Here is a 15,751-nt window from a genome sequence, read left to right as displayed (position 1 = left end):
TCCCAAAGCCGGCTTCCTTTGCGTTGTTTACAGCTGTGCAAATTACTCTCTCATCTCGTCCTGGAGAGCAGGCATCCAAGGTCAGACAGAAGGTGGAGAGAGTTGCACAGGAGGAAGTTCTATTTTTTTTTTTTTTTGACATTTAAAAGAACCCTCTTCCATTCTTCTTCCAGAGGTGCTAGGTTAGATTCCACACACAGGGGCAAACACAGGATATATTACATCAACCCTCAGTTACTGCTTTAGATGGGGAAAGAATGATCTCAGACATTCCAAAAGGTTTTTAAAGTGAAAATATTTTTTTCAGAATAAAAGTTTTATCTTGGAGTAAACCATCAGTAGTCCTTACTCTGAACAATCAGAAAGCTTAAACAATGGACAAGTGACTTAAAAAGAGAGTCGTATCAGGGATTTACACGATTCAGGAGCACGCTATACATGGGATTGTCCTGGATCAATTATAGTTCAAGCTTAAGCCTGTACTGTTCTACATTTATAGTTTTCTATGCAGGTGTCTAAAATATGTATTATATATATGCATGTTATAATCCATCCACACATATGCATTTATACACATGCGTATGCATGTATTGATAGTATTAGCATAAGACTTTGGCTAAGGGACTTTTATTCATTTAATGGATATTTACTAAATGTCCAATCATTATGGTAAGCGCTGAGGATGACAGACCAAGAAGACAAGATTCCAGCCCTCGAGGGTCTAGTCTAGTGAGAGAGACATGAAAACGCTAAGTGCAACACAGTGTTAGTGACAGACATGTAGGTACAATGCACACCAAAGATGAACAGCTCTCCTCAGAGGACAGGGGTATCATGAAAGGGTCCCTAAAGAAAGTCATCCTTGAGTTGCATTGTGGAGGTGTTTGCCTGGCAGCCTGTGTATTTGAACTCTGGTACCTGGTAACCCAGGCTTGGTGTGTGTGGTGACCCACAGATAACCACGGTGGATAGGGAAGCATCTTCTGTATTAGTTCCCTGGGTACCATCAGTCCTGCGTTTCATTCCCTGCCCTTGACATCTAGGGAACAGAGCCTGGGAGTGTGCTGTCCTTAGACTGTTGACATGCAAAATACAACGGACAGCTCAGTTGCAGAGACCCCTGTGGGACGGAGCTGCTGGTGTGCCTCCTGCTCGTGACTCTGTGATGACACACCACTGCGAGTAAGGAGAGCACCAGGGAGAAGAATGGGGTTTGGAAAATAAGGACAATCTTCTGAAAGGGCTGTTTGCCCTCCTCACAACGCTCCTCCCAACAGGAAGAGGAGTCGGCCTGTCCCCAGCCGCTCTGGTCATGAAGCCTCTGCTGTTAGAAGCCTCTGCATGAAACCTCCATTGTTAGTTACTATGTGAGCAAGCCAGGCCTCGGGTCTATTACAATGACCTGGAAAAATAAGATTCAGGTGTTTCATCCGATGCGGGGGAGGGGTGGGAGACGGCCAATGCCCAGATTTGATTTGATGGTTCTGCATGATCTGAAGCAAAGTGGGAGCTGCTGTGTCTTCTTTAAGTCTTGCCATGACCACTTAACAGCTGTGTGACCTCAGGCCAGTGACTTAGACTCTCTGAGCCTCAGTCCTCCCACCGTACCAGCATATAATACAGTAGCTCATACAGAACAGGTACTCCATAGTCCCTGCGTCTGCGTGTGCACGTGCGCGCACACACACACACACACACCCCCCCTAATTAAATTGCCCACATAGGATTATAGGAAAAAGAGACTTGAAAGACACATACTCATGAACAAGTTCAACATTACCTTGGGGATACAACCTTTAAAAACTTAGTCCAAGAGTGAAGCAGATAGCAGCAAAATGGAGCATGATTTAAAAAAAAAAAAGGATTATTCAAAACCCACCAGAGTATTTGAGAGCTGACTGTTGATTAGAGACACCGTACCTTAGGGAAGTACGTGACCCTCGGGCACTCTGCTCAGGACGAGGAGAAGAAAGCAGGTGAGCCTTCGAAGACCTCCGTGTTCGAGCCAGACGCCCAGACCTGAAGCAGCAAATGGGCAGCTGCAGACACCAGTGTAGGGGCGCCGACCACGTCGGTAATGGTGAGTGACAGGCTGGTTCTCAAGGACCCTGCCTGTCAGTCAGTGAAATCTGCAAGTACACAGACACCTTCTCAAGGCCCTACACCTCAGGGGCCTCAGGGGCCTCACGGGCACTGTTCTCACTGAACCATTTGCAAATAAAGAACCAGATGTCTAGTAAAGAAGAGAGGAAGGTAGGTCTGATTCCCCAATTTACAAGACAATGTGGCCTTTCCCAGGCACCCCAGAGTTTCCTACGGGGCATTTATGCAAACGGTCTGATAAACTCTGAACCAGTTCACTCTACCTAAGCAAGAAGAATCAATCTACTTTTCATTCCTGAAAATCCCCAAAGATATTCTGAATACACCTGATGGGATTCCCAGATGAGTGCAAATCTTCAGGAGTTAAGTGCAGAGTACAAACATCGTAACATTTCATATGCAAATTCCAAATAATGACTGAGAACAATATGGCTTCTGGTTACATTACATGATAACTCCCATGACAGGACAAGACATACAGAGCACCAGGCACTGGTAATATGTCCGCAGCCACAAAGACGGCTGAAGGACACGTGTTAAAATTAAAAATTCAATCATTCTGCTTTAAAGAATATTTGGATGTACTTTTACGAACTTCATTTCATTTTAGACTTTACAATGCTGCTTTTAAGGCAGGGTTATGACACCAAGTTTTTAGGTGATGAACCAGTGGCTCGTCCAGATGAGAGAGAAGCTGGGTGAGAGCACTGACAGTCCATCGACTGATGGCACAGGGACCCTAGAGAAACGCCTTGAGGAAGTACGACTTTATCCTGCAGGGCACGGGCCGCTGCAGGCTGCGCCCCGTGCCCTCGGGGCTCCTGAATAAGTCTTGTGCTCAGGCCACAATGCTTTTTGTAAATTAGTGTAACAATGCTATTTTTAAAAGACATCTAATGGTCGATGTGCTTTGGAAATTATTTTACCATGAGATAGATTTTAAAACACCAATAGATGATGGCAAAATAGCGTCATCTCCTAAGAATGACTGATCTCCCCTGTTTCATGGACACTGAGAGCAACTATTTGGTAATCACTTATACCATCAAATCAGCTGCTCACTGAATTCCAGATCAGAATAGGGCTGTCCTGTGCAGGATCCCTGTGGAATTCAGACTCTACGGGGTAGACTTCTGGCCAGAATCAAAACCCTGAGAAACACAGACGCAGGGCCTGTCCAGAATGGAAGTCCCATGAGATAGCGCCCTGCAAACAGACGTGCTGGCTGCAAAGTCCAATTCTGTTGTTTCTTCCCATTTCCTCTACCAATAATATCAAACCCGCCTACATCCTAAAACATTTATTGTGCTCAGAAAAAAAAAGTACATTGCAACCTTTTCTTAAGGTGTTAAAACAATTCCTTCTCAGATCTTAAACCCCATCACACTTCTTTTCTTTCAAAATATCCTCTACCTTCTTTTCTCCTCTTCCTCTCCAAAACAATTAGACCTCAAGAAAGCGACTTTGTTGTTTATTATCATCAAGCAGCTGTACGCCTCTTTTGACTATGAGCTTAACTATGGTAAACATGACACGCAAACCTTCTAGCTGGAAGCTTTGCTGTTCTTCGTGTGTAGTTAGGGCTTACATTCAATTACAATTAGTTTCTCCCAGAAGAAACTCACCACTAGGATCTTATCACCACCACCAACAGTAGTTAATTCTGTATATGTAGGTGCCAGGCCCTGCAAAATAACCTTTAAGGTAGGTTCTAACCTTAATTCCATTGTAAAGACAAAGAAACTCAGAGAGAGAAAGCAACTTGCTCAAAGTCCCACGGCCACCAGGTGACAAAGCCAGGACCTGAACCTGGGGCAGCCTCCAGGGCCAGTGCACTGCTCCATGAAGGCCCGCCAGCCCCGAGTGATGACGTAGTCCATTCCTGCCAGGACTTATTAAGAAATAAGACAGAATATGACAAGACCACATCATGTAGCCACTGCAGGTCAACTGAGCTCCAGAAACCATGACCCAATCTCAGGAGAGCAAGTAACACTTGTGAAGACAGGCTCCCCTTACATCTGCTATGGACTGTTTGGATCTATTTTTCCATAGAACACTCCCATGTGAAACTTAACAGATAAAACTTCCTTATCTTTATTGGGCGATAGGGTGAGAAACTGATTTTAAAAACATAATGCAAAGGCCCAACTGATAAACAAATATAAAGGTTTAAAATTATTGATACTGTTTCACTCAAACTGTAATGTTCACGTTTGGGGATGATAAAGAACTAAACCCTCCTTCTAACTAAAATTAATAGCCACTCAAGGCAGCATACCAACAGATCATAATAGCTATTTTTCAGTTGCTTAGAAGTGTGTCAGCACAACTGAATGTAATTTTAATTAAACAAATTTGCAATTATGAGTACAACAACTGCCCTGCCATTTTTACATCACAGCATGAGCTAAAACAAACAAAAAAAATCCCCCTTGTATTGCAAGCAGGAAACCTAAGTAAAAGTATTATTTAAAATAGTTAAACAGGGACTTCCCTGGCGGTCCAGTGGTTAGGACTTTGCCTTCCAGTGTAGGGGGTGCGGGTTCGATCCCTGATCCGGGAGCTAAGATCCCACATGCCTCGTGGCAAAAAAACCAAAACATAAAACAGAAGCAATATTGTAACAAATTCAATAAAGACTTTAAAAATGGTCCAAATCAAAAAAAAAAAAAGAATAATCTGATATTAAAATTAAAATAAAATAGTTAAAGTGTGATTACAATATATAAATGTGTAAATTGGGTCATTGTTACAGAGTCCAATTTCAACCGGCACCTGGTCCAGCCACTGGCCAGGCAAAGCTGCCTGCAGGGTGATGTCCAGGCAGGGAGGGGGGTGCACACCAGGTGTGGAGCGTGAAGGAGGGGGCACCACTGTCCGGGGGCCCCGCTGAAATCTCTAAGACAAGTTCGTTTCCTGAGAAACACTTGCTCTGCTTTGAAGGTTGGAGAGACCTTGAATTTTGGTTTCCTACTAACTATTAGGACTTTTCCGTCTTGAATATCTCTATTGATCTCCTTTACTTAAACAATGCCAAGAATAGCTTCTATTCAGACTAGGCTTCTCAGGAGTTTGATCTGCTTAATATTGCCAGATACATTCCTGCATCAGACATGAGATAACATTATTTGGGATTCATATTTAAATAGGTTCTCTTGCAAGAGGAATCCTGAAACGGAGAAGTAAGTGCAATGTATAGGTATCCATTGATTTAATCTAGGTCAGAAAAATAACATTCTAAATATAAGCAAGTCTTCTCTGTTTTCCTTGCAATATGTTCCTCACGCTGCTTTCCTTGCTTGCTTCCTCTCATTTCGGGAAGGCTGTTTTTGGGCTGAGAGGTGAGTGGAGGTCAGGTCTGACCTCTAGAACTGCGCCTGCGTTGGACTGTACGGCACTTCTGTCCCCCAGGGGGGCTGCAACCACCCCCAGCGGGTGAACAGACCCCTGCCACACAAAACCAACGGGAAGTATATGTGATATTAAGGAGTGTGTCCCCCATGTGCCATTTTAAGAAATGCTGATCAAAGTATCGCTTAAATCCTAAATCCTATTCATATGTTTAGGTCCTAATTTTCAGGCCCCATCCTTTCCTGAGTTGATACATCGGCTACACGCCATGAATGAATCTAGTGAGGCTTGTGTTAAGTGGGCCGCCCCTGCGCTGCGGCGCTGGTCTCTAATCACCACATCTGTGCGACTCGTGCTTTTCAGAGAGCCTGGAGGAGGTCCTCCAGCTGTCTTAGTCCGTCCTTTAAATGAACCATACAGGGAGGGAAAACAGAAACAGGTCAGGGACGGAAAAGTGAAACTTCCCTACAGCATCACTCCAAGTGAAAACTGCCAGACACACAGCTCTGAAGAGGCAGGTCTAGGTGGCAGAGTTGGGACATCTTGTTTGCTCTGTAATACATCAACCCTCGGTGTATATCCATGAAATCAAGCATTCTCTAATTACTAACATTTGTGGAATAAATGTAAGTGAAGCCACAACGGGAGGAAAGGGGAAGAAATACGATCATCCAAAGTACTTTCTAGAACTGAACTTTCTAAAGGCCAATCCGTGTGGCCTTGGTGCCCGCTGGCTGGACCCCATCACCGCACTCCTCCACCTGGATGTCCTGGGTCACCCTGCTGAGCCCCTCCCTTGCTCTCTCTCTCTCTCCCATGCCCTAAGCCTTCCCCGGGGCTCTCTTCTCATCCACCTCTTCTCCTGTTCTAGAACTTTCTGGGGTCCCAGTCACGCCCGGTGCTCCAACTCCCGAGGATGTATTCTAATCCTGGCCCCCCCCTCGGGGGCTCTTAGGTCAACTTTCCTGTGTGCCCCACCTCAAGCCAAGAAGCTCAAAGGAATCAAATAATCTCCACCAAAGACTGCTCCCCCCACCTGCTCCCTATGGCATCATCAACCTCCATCCTCCTAGTCACATGGGTCCAGGTCCTGGGAGCTGTATTTCCTTCTGCGCCCGTGCTCTCTCCCTGCAACAGCCCACCTTTCCCAGCGATCCTAACTCCTAAATATCTCCCCCACCAACCAGCTTCTTCCCACAAGGCTCCTGCCACCGTCTCGGCGAGAACGCATCTTCTCTCACTCAGACTGCACACGTGTGCTTCTACATCTTTTCCTACGACCAACCTCACCCCTGGCCAACACGGTTGCCACAGGCAAGACAGATAATCCTTTGTAAACTGCAAATAGCTGAACCAGCTCAGTGACTCCCCACATGCTCCACCAGATAAGTCCACGTTTTTATAAGGGAATTCAAGGCCTTTACGATCTGACCCCTTGCAAACTCTCGGTTCATCCTCACCCCCGTGTGCCTGCACGCCAGCCACTCTGAACTCCTCTCCCATCTCTGTCTTCCTGTCTTTGCGCAAGCTGCCTGCTCGGCCTTGGCCCCTTCTATATCTAAGTCCTGTTTGCCTCCAAGATTCAGCTGAACCATGATCTGTAAAAGTTTCTTGAGCATTTAAGGCCAAGTAAGGCGCTGCCCTTCTTTGAAATCTCGGTGGTGCATCGCTCATCCAAGGCCTCTGGCTGCACCCTGACTGCGAATATCTATCTGCACCGACCTCCTTTCAGACTGTGAGCGCCTGGAGGACAGGAGCCCATTTCTAAACACCGTTTCGGTATTTCCGGGCGATGAGTATCACAGATAGCACGGTGCCTCCCCCAGGGTAAGTGTGCAATGCATGTTCCCTGGAACGAGTGCGTCACACCAAGAGAACATTAATTTTTAGCCACTCCAGCTCAGAGGAAAAGAACCATTTAAAACTCATACCGAATAGAGACATCTGGAGACCAAGGCCAGCTGCAGCTTATCTCCGCGCTGCTCCAAGTTCTCTGACAAGGAAGCTGATGGCTTCAGCCTGTTTCCTCTGCCTTCTTGCCCTCTTCCAGGGCCCAAAGCGACTGGAACTCATTTGGTCTCCAGGAATGGAAGCCCACGTCCCAAGAGCTTAAAGGACCAGGGAGTTGCACTGGCTTACGGAGTCTGAGGAAGGACTGAGGGAAGGGCTGGTGCAGCTGGGCCCCAGCCCACGGCGGGACGGGGAACTCCGCCTTGCCAGCGTCTTCCCTCCACCTCCCGTCTCTACTCTGCCACTTCCTTCCCTCTCTCTCTGCTCACCTCGGGAAACATGGCCAGAGATGGCAGGAAGATCACTTACAGCTTAAAACCCCTCTTTGGTTTTCCACCTAAACAAGACCGAGAAGAGGCCCATTTGCCCAGCTTTGTTAGGTGCTCACCCCTGGACCAGTCAGCTGGACCAAGGGGCAGAGACCTACCGGACCGGTGTGGAAGCTGCCCTATCAACGCTGCATACACGTGGGGAGGAAGCTGCTTCCAGAAAAGGATGCCAGGGTCCATTACTCCTGTGACTCTGGACAGGATAGCTTCGGTGCATACGGGTTTGGAAACTCCACTTTCAGGAGATCGAAAGCTTCTCTGCCTTCCCTGTGCAGACAGCTTTTTTCTTCCTTTCATGTTACCTTCCTTCAAAAATTTTCCTCACTCCTCATCTTGTGGCAAACAAACATACATATAAACATGTTATAATTTGATTCCTTGAATTTCTATCCTGCCTTGTGATCTCCCCTCTTCCAATCAGAAAAGGGTTTTCTAGGTAACCATGGATAATTTGCATACTTCCAACACCCCCAGTTTCCTGATCCTGGGAGCTCAGAGCTTTAAAATATATTTTATATAGGATACGACCAACCTTCTTAAAAACACCTTTTCCCCCTTTTCTTTCCTTCCTTTTCTCTATCTGAACATTTGGTCCAAACTGCACTATTTTTAAACCAGCCGTTTACTCAGAACCCAACTTACTGAAACCTAATTCCTGTTTCTACGTATCAGTCCTCACCCCACTTTTCTCTCCTAAGAAACCATCATAACTGATAGGAAAGAATTCCGGTCACTCGACCAGAAAATGTTACCAACTGGGGTGTCTTTTTGGTCTACATGGAAAGGGATGTCTGTTATATCCTGAGAAAACATGACCTAACGTATGAATTTTCTTTCTTTTTCTTCATCATTCATCCACTAAGATTTTTTAATTGAGTGTGGTTACTATGTTCTAAAACCCAAAGATAGTAGAAAGTTCAAGACCCAGTGCTTGACACTAATTCACAGTGCAAGGGTAGAAAAATGAATAAATGCAATGCAATATGGCAATTGCTAAAACAGAAGAATGTGTTAGAAATACTCATTCTACCATCACCACAGAATTTCAAAAACTGCATCCTGGGTGCATGACTGGACAGATGACCTAGGAGAAATTACCATATTTAATGAAAGCTGGGGTAAGTGATTATTTATTCCAGTAAACTTCTGTGTAAATGTCTAGACCACGGCTGCCATCTCTTGTACAAATATTTCACCTGCTTAATTTTCATTACTAGTTTCCTCTCTCCTCATCTCACTACTGTCACTTTCTTTCAGGAGCAAGTGAAGGCTAAGAAAAGTGGCCACACCTGTCAAACACAGAACCCAAACACTTTTGTGAGGTGTGCTTTCTCCTCTGAGAAACAGTACACACGTGAGACATCTTACAAAATAGTTACGTAAGGCAACTGGCATTCTGCTGATTTTGTCCTCGTTTCTGAACAGCGCTCGCATGGAAAAGATGTTAGTGTAAACGAGACTTCGCCAGGTCCGACCTGGAATCCCCAGCCTTTGTTTGATGTGTTACCTGAAGGGAAAAGCGAAGGGGAGGATGTGCGGGAGGGGCCCTACGAGGCAGGTGGGAAGATGGGGCTCAGGCAGAGGTGACAAGCATGACCTGACTCAGCTGTGCACAAGCCTGGAACACACAGGACACCACGGGGGCGCCGAAGCTCAACAGCGTGTCTGCTGGGGAAGCAGCAGGACCGGCGATGCCCGGCCGGGAACCCTGGGGACCTGATGAGGGTCATCGCCACGTTCAGTGGAGTAGGGTTGTTGGTGAACACACACGAGACGCCCTCAGTGACCTGAGGGGCTCTGCTGGAGACGGAGACCCGTGCGAGCAGGTGGGTGGTGACCACCGTGACATCGGAACAGAGGTTCCTTCGTTCACGTCCTCGGTGTCTGACTCGTCCTCTCACCGTCACGAGCGGCCCCACTGAGACGGGGATGCCCTCCTTGTACCACGTTGCCTTGAGGCGCCCTTCTCTCCTTGTGTAAATCTCACAGAACATTCCACCTTGCTCTTTCCTCACTAGACCCGGATCAAATTCCCACGATGATAACACCCTCCCTGGCCCCTAGCTACACTTGAATAAACAGACCACAGAGAAGCTATGGACTATTAAAACAAAACACAACAAGCACAGAAGGACGCTCCTGTTAAGGACCTGCTGCTCTCCTGGGTTTTCTAACTTCACCGCTCCCCACGTTTCCCCAACACCGGGTCTCAGATTCTGCCTCGTTCTGACTCGGAACCCGATCCCAACTCTGAGGGGGAGACCAGCAGGAGCCCTGGGCCAGCAGCTCCCAGCAGACCATCCAGGCAGTCCTGCCGGTGACCGTGCCTCAACGGCCGGGGCTCGCACCCCAGGAAGTGGCCCCCACGGTCCTCCGAGACAGCCTGAGCCGGGCTCCACTCCACTGGCGGCTGGATGGCTGCCGCGAAGCCTGGCTCCTCTGGGACGGCCTGTCTGCCCCGCCTCACACCTTCCCGTGCTACTGACTGCTTGGCCCTCTACCAAGTCCCTAAAGACAGGCACCCTAGACGGTGGGTACCACTGGGCCCACCTGTGTACATCGCTGGTCCTTCCCCCTGGAGGGACCCCTCATCCCACACGGGGCCGCCCCCTGCCTTCTTTGGTACACCTCCTGGCTGCTGCTTGAGCCTCAGCTTGACCAAGTTAAGGAAAATAAGTCGCCCAGGAGATACTGGGGCGGCTGCACGGTGCCGCCCCCGCCGGCTCGCAGTGTGAGTCGCGGCCCCGGACTGCGTGATGCTGGAGCCCAGAGGCGCTGGTGGCAGAGAAGGCTCGACTCTTGCTCAGGACACCAGCCAGGTGAGGCCCAGGTCCACCAGGGCACCTCTGCCGCTCAGAGCCCTGAAGTTTTGAAGACTGTCCCAAACAGGCCTCACCTGTATGCCCCTGAGACATCCTTACAAATGCAGGCCCACCTGTAGAGACTCGGCCCCCAACTCTCTAATGAGCACAGCTGTGTGGGGATGCTATGTGCAATTCTGAGGCCGTACAGCGTCCGGCCGTATTTGGATTCATGCGTCTCTGGGTCGCTAGGACAACACGACTAACTCTGAGGGCTGCAGTACATTCGGGGCCAAGCCTCCGTGGGCTGTGAAGAATGAGGTGACAGACACGGGGACAGACGGTGAGGGAGGGCGGGCGAGGGCTGACTCCCCTGGCTGTCTCTGGGCGTACATTTGGGTGGCAGCCCGTGGAGAGAAGTGACCCTGCGAACTGGGTTAAAAACTCTGAAGACCCAAAATGACTGAAAGCCTCTCTCATAATTGCCCCAAATGGTGGGCTCCCTATCCCATTTCTGCCAGCAGATCGGAGACTTCCCGTCCCCGCGCAACTGCCCTCGGTGCTCGTCCTCACTTGCTTCCCTCTGATCGGCACCGTGAGGACGGACAGGCCACCATCAAGGGGCGTGAGGTACCCTCACCTGGCATCTTGGAAAGAGGGCGTGCAGTCTCCACACTACAAAAAGGGACACAGATGCCAAGCGGAGACACGGCCAGAGGACCCCCGGAAAACTGCTCACTGCAAGTTCAAGAGGAAAGAGGGGCTTCCTGGTTAGTTTCCACAGAGGTGTGCAGTGACACAGCAGGTCACTGAGGACGCAGTTCACCGGGCGCCTGGCCTCTGGCCCAGCCTCACCAGCATCAAGCAGGTGCTCGGCTCCCTCCCTCCCTCCTCTGTGCAGACCTGCTCCTCTGGGACCTGGGCAGCCTGCGGGTAATCCCGAAGAATCCTTCCGCAAATGGCGAGGTCCCGGGGGACAAGGCAGGACAGGGAGTTTGGGGACTGAACTAATTGTGTTTTAATGCGTCTCATGCTGGTGGCCAGCACGGCTGCTCTGTGATCACTATAAAGCGCACACCTCGTGGGCTGCTTTAAAAAGAAGGCTTGGGGAAGGAGGGAAGGGACGGGATCGGGAAAAAGAAATATCAGGCCAAAAATAGTCTTCTTAGAACTGCCTTCCAGGCTGTCTGAACCACAACAATAGAAGTTCTGATACTCATGCCACCAGCCTTGCAATAAAAATGAAGGAAGAGCAAGGAGACAGGAGAGTTCTTATGCCGTCTCCTTGGTACCGCACACTGTCAGTTTCAAGGGGACAATTTCTGACGAGCTCTCCCAAGATTCACTGGAGTTGGCTTCTCATTGCTGGCCAACCTTTTAGTTCCAATAAGTGCACTTACTCGGCTCTGTCTAAAGAAACAAGACCAGAGATGCAGACCAGAGACGTCAGTCCACCTGCCACTGCCCGTAGCATTTTCCCAACATACAACCCAGAGAATGGTCCTGTGGACTACAGAGCCCTGCTGGCCGGCGTCTATGCCACTGCACAAAGTATTTTTATTTTGTTCTGATTAAAAATTTACTCCTCAAGTTGCAGGAAGACCAGGCACCGTTTCAGATGACAGCGTTATGTGAAGTCTCATCCTCTTCCCTCTAGTATCAGAGCTTCCCCATCATCTGTATTGACTGCCAAACCCCAGCTGACTCGCTCTACTGAGGTCATTCTTTATTTTAAAAAAACAACACAGGTTGACCGTGAAAGTTACTGATGTATACTCTAACACCCAGCAACTTTTTTAGAACTCTGTGCGATTTTCAAAGCATTCACATAGATAGGCTCATCTTATGTTTGCGGCTGCCACTTCAAGACGACATTCGTGCTCATCTAAGTTGGTAGGTGGGGACGCTGAGGCTCAGGGAGTCCCTGTACCAGACATCTAGGATATGAGGGGTCAGGAATCAAGGCTTCTGACTCTGAACCCTGAGCTCTTTCCATCAGACTACACCGCCTCCCCCTCCAATGCCATAAGCCATTCCTAGTCATCTAATAAAAGCTCCTCCAAGGAATGAAGGAGGATTATTAAGTATCCACCAAGCATCAGGCAGTGAGCCTCCTTCCATTAATATAAACACTGAGGGAGGGTGGAGGGAGTTACTGTGCCCTCAGCCCCCAAGGTGTGTCCCTCAAGTGGAACAGTCTGGAGAAGGTTAAGAGCAAATGAAGAGTAAAAGACATGACTGGGCCAGCAGGCAGGAGCCAGTACCGAGTCCCACACGGGGAGAAGGAAGGCAGTGCTCCCGTGTTTGTTCTGAAAACTGTCCAGTGAACCCTTCTGGCTGAAGATGCTCGGCCTCTGGCTTCGTGTCCAGAAAGCAGGGCCGGGCGGTTTATGGTGGCCCCTGACTAGACCAACAACGGGCTCTTGAACCAACAGTGGCTTGTCCACAGCCTGCCCAGACCTCAGGAAGCAGCCTGGTGCAAAGGGCTCTGCCCTACAAGGGGGATGACGGTTTGCTCAGTTAATTAGGCTGCTTCCTCCCAGAACTGGTACTGGGACAATGGAGGGGATGGGCCAGAAAAGACTTTGGCCAAGGCAGCAAGGGGAGGAGACGTGAATGTGTGTGTAACTTGGGGTGGGGGGTGGCGGAGGGGATGGAGGACGCAGACACTGGCCAGGAGGGGTGAGGACAGGGACAGAGCCAGGGGCCCAGATGCAGGAGGTCTCTGGTCTCAGACCTGCCTCAGTTCTGAGTAGCTTTCCAGCCCTCACTCAGGTGTATCCTAAATAAATCCCCTCTGTCCTGAAGAGGCCACCATGAGGGACTCTGTCCTGGCAACAAAACAGCCTAACAACCCAGAGTTGTTTTTACAGAAACTGAACGTTTCCACTAAAGAGCGCTGACTCACAATCACAATCAGGACTGGGGACGTGTCATTCACAAGGTGTCAGAGAGGAGACAGACACACAGGGCCCGCTATCCTGGCTCCTGGGTAACTCTCCCCAGACCGATGGCCTCTTCCCTCTGAATCTACAGCCCTAGACACGGGCCTCTCATTTCAAGTCGATGAAAGTTACTGAGCATCAATTATGTGCAAGAGAGCAGGCAGGTCTTGATTAGGTTTAACCAAGCTTATTGTACCTTATGTTTTTTATTGCTAAGTTCATTTCTCCTATGTTATTTGGCTCCATAAGAACTGGGATCTTGCCTTGTGCCCCCAGTGAAGCCAACGTTTCCTATAACACAGGCACTCAAGAATCAGTGGGTAAATTTGTTTATGGCCTGCCCCTTGTATTTACCATCTGGCCTTCAACAGAAAAAGTCTGCCACCCCCTGCCCTAGATATTTCCTGAGCGTCAGTACGCAGTGCGCCACCATTACTAAATAATGTATTATTTTCCTCAAGTGTGTCCTTTTCCTCAGGGCTGTCAGAGCAAGGTTTACCTTTGGTTGTCCGTAATGAAGATCTGAAAAATAGTGGCTTAAACAAGATACTTCTCTCTCTTGTGAAAGTCTACAACTGAATCGACTCCCCAGTGTCAGAGACCCAGGCAACTTCTGTGCTGTTGTTCCCCACACACAGCTTCCACTGCCAAGGTGACACCATGGTCCAGAATGGCTGCCAAGGTACCAGCTGTTACATCCACATCCAGGTAGAAGAAAGGTAAAGGACAGCCTCAACCCAGTTTTTAAAGAAACTTCTGGAAATGCCACTAAAAACTTCTACTTATAAATCACTGGCTAAACTCAGCTACACAGATACACTTTGTTATAGAGGAAGCTCAGAAGTGTAGACTTTTAGTTGGCTAGGTTGGTTAGATAAAAATCAAAGTTATGTATTTTTATAACGGGGGGTGGGATGTTGAGAGATAACTAGGAATCTCTGCCACAGGAACCTTACTGCCATCCTAGCCCCTTTGTAAGACAGTACAGGCGCTGGGCAGGTTCTCCACTGTGCCAGGGCCCCGGGCTACCCCATAGAGTCTATTTTCTGTAAAGTTAGCAGACAGATATCATCTGCAAGCTCCAAAATATATTTAAAATCTGCCAAAGCAGCTGAAACCAAGTAAAAGCCAAATGGGAGGAAGTGAAGAGAAGGAACAGATAGGCAGATCTCAGAAAAAACCAGCATAAATACTTCCTCAGAGCCAAGGGTTCCAGTTTAAAGTGCAAAGTCTACATCACCAACAAGGGTCAAAACTGGGGTAAACAAAGGTAAATCTGTGTGTAACAAGTGCAGATTTGGGGCAGGAGGCAGACCTACACAAAGAACCTAAGAGATGAATGAGCCACATTTAAAGAGAGGTTGGTTTTTGGCAGTGGAGGGAAAAAAATGCCTTACAGTTGTGAAAACAGCAGTCCTGAATGACGGCCTTAGCCCCTCCCACCATGCCAGCCCCACCTCAGCCCTCAACCTTGTGCAAAGAGCTGGTTCCGAAAATCCAATGCATTCAAATACGAGTGACAAAAAGGCAATCACACGCACACCGCTGATGCATCAACCAAAATATAGAAAAAAAGATAAGAAAAATGGCAGAAAAACTTACGGACGGGGAAGTCACAGAAAAATGTTGCCTTTGGAGCACATGAAACTTCTGGCCAAATATTTTGCAGTGAATTTTAAAAACCAAACGAAGCAATTTGTTTAAGAAGGAAAAATCACAAAGCAGAAATGACTCCGGGAAGAAACAGGAAGAAAACAGGGAGAATTGAAATGCGAGCTTGAAGAACTCAGAAAAGGAGGGGAAACAAAGTAACTGAAGATGGAAATGGAGTGTGGGCAAGAAGAGACCACAGAAGACCCGGGGCGGGGAGGTGGGCAGAGAGGGTAACGATGGGGAAGCACCCAAAAGGAAGTGGCGGGAGAGAGAGTTTTAAAACATTAGATAGAAAACAGCAGCAGGCCGAGGAGTCAGATACAGAGGGGCGGGGCACGCATGTCTGGATCCCCAAGGGAGGGGCCAGAAGAGATCCTCATGGATATGGTTCAAGAAAACTTCCCTAAGACCCAGGCAGAGCCAAATCTGATCAGAGGGAGACAAGGATTTACACACCAGGGAGAGCAGGTCAACACTGAGAGGGATCCTGCTATGGTTATTAAACTTTAAAGATAAAGAATCTTTTAGGAAGAAGAGGAAAACAATCAAGCCCGGC

General features: G+C 48.4%; 1 protein-coding gene across 4 annotated transcripts in view; it reads right to left on the bottom strand.

The window, feature by feature from the left end:
• FARS2 (phenylalanyl-tRNA synthetase 2, mitochondrial) overlaps positions 1–15,751 on the bottom strand; it is a 453,696-nt gene that overhangs the window by 181,944 nt on the left and 256,001 nt on the right. The window lies entirely within an intron of this gene.

Source organism: Eubalaena glacialis, chromosome 7 (assembly GCF_028564815.1).
Source record: "Eubalaena glacialis isolate mEubGla1 chromosome 7, mEubGla1.1.hap2.+ XY, whole genome shotgun sequence".
In the NCBI taxonomy this organism is placed as follows: domain Eukaryota; kingdom Metazoa; phylum Chordata; class Mammalia; order Artiodactyla; family Balaenidae; genus Eubalaena; species Eubalaena glacialis.
The sequence above is the reverse complement of the archived record's forward strand: the minus strand, read 5'-3'. Positions and strand labels throughout refer to the sequence as shown.